The sequence below is a fragment of the Sceloporus occidentalis genome, unplaced genomic scaffold (genome assembly GCF_023333645.1).
Source record: "Sceloporus occidentalis isolate IW3139 unplaced genomic scaffold, rSceOcc1.0.p SCAF_58, whole genome shotgun sequence".
NCBI lineage: Eukaryota > Metazoa > Chordata > Lepidosauria > Squamata > Phrynosomatidae > Sceloporus > Sceloporus occidentalis.
The window spans coordinates 5,725,814-5,727,500 of record NW_028317038.1 but is presented as its reverse complement, the minus strand read 5'-3'; positions in this window follow the sequence as shown (position 1 = coordinate 5,727,500).

Sequence of the window (1,687 nt, the reverse complement as noted above, 5' to 3'; positions counted from 1 at the left end):
TCTCGCAAAGTTTATATAACTTTACACCGTACCTCGCTCGCTTGGACGGGATATACTGTTTGAAGTTCAGTCTACCCTTGAATAGGACCAGGGACTCGTCTACAGCCACATTTTTGTCGGGGGTATAAATTTCAGGGAATTTACGTGAAAAATAATTAATAATGGGCCTCAATTTATATAAACGGTCAAATTGGGGGTGCTCTCTAGGGGGGCATTGGGAATTGTCGGTAAAATGTAAAAATCTTAGGAGCCCAAAGTACCTGTTCCGGGGCATTATTTGGGAAAAAGCAGGGGTGGATATTACGGGATCTGTGCTCCAATAGGAGCGTATCGTGGGCTTTTTCACAATGCCCATCATAAGGGTCAGGGCCCAAAATCTTTTAATTTCATGGGAGTCAGTGGGGTACCAGGTCTGGCTTCTGTCTCCTTGGTCAGCTGCCTGACACTGGGCTGCATAGAGGTTTGTTTGAGCTGCTAGCAGCTCAAAAAACTCGGGGGCAAACATTAAATGGAAAAATGACTTTGGCTCGCTAGCATCGATGTCACATCTGATGCCAGGAGTCGCAGTAAAAGCAGGGATTACTGGGTCTATCATATTTGGGGGCACCCAATTATATTTAGAGTCAGGCTCTCCACGCCTGGCTTTGGCAGATGGACCCTGGCCATCATCGTCTTCCTCTGACTCGTCATTATCTGACGCACAGCAGGATTCCTCAGATATTGGATCAATATCTGATGCAGTCAGAGTGGCCTCGGCGTCTGACGCCGTCAGAGTGGCCTCGGCGTCTGACGCGGTCAGAGTGGCATCGTCATCAGACTGAGTGAGGCAGTCATGAGCCTCCTCAGCGCTGAAGACATGTTGCGCCATTGTACCTACCTGGCCAATTTCTAAAACACTACACTATCCCCAATATATAATGTGGTTTTGCACTAAGCACTGCAGCTCTGCAAAACGAACTCTCTCTGTCTCTATCTCTCTCTCTCTCTCTCTCCCCCAGTGTCGCACATCCGGCAGTAATGTCACTGACCCGGATGTGGTTCAGTCCCCCAAGGCTAATGACACACCAAGTTGTTACAGGGGATCGGGCTGCAGGGGGGGGTCCAGGCTGTCAAACGACAGCCTGTTCTCCCGTGCAGCGGCAGGGATGTGTTCCTGACGCTGCACGAAAGGCTAGACGTCCCGGTACGTCTATAGGGGATTGAAGGGGTTAAATATGTCTGTTTGTGTAAATGCCTAAGAGGTATTGTGGTAGGTATTTGACTCTACCTACTCTGGCTATGGTTGGGGTGCAGTCTCACAAATTGTGATGGGGCTGAGATATCACAAGTTTGCTTACTTATTGGATGTTCTGTTCCATCTTCCTTGCCTGTGTATGCATTGGCTCCCTTGTCGCCCTTTTTTTTTTTTTTGACGGCTCTCCTCTTTGAATAAATTGCTTTAAAAAAAATCAATTATAAAATTTCTAACCTGGAGAGAAGTTCTATCTACCTTCTGGTTCTTATCCACTCCACTTCTATTTTCGCCCAGTAGGATATAATTTAAATCACCTCCAACTATTACAGGGGAAGAACCTGTGGCAAAGAAGGAGATATGCTCTAAAATGTATATTCTTTCATTCTTAAATGGTGAAGCATATATATTCATAAGACACACATTAAAACCTTTAAAAACGACATCAATTAAAAT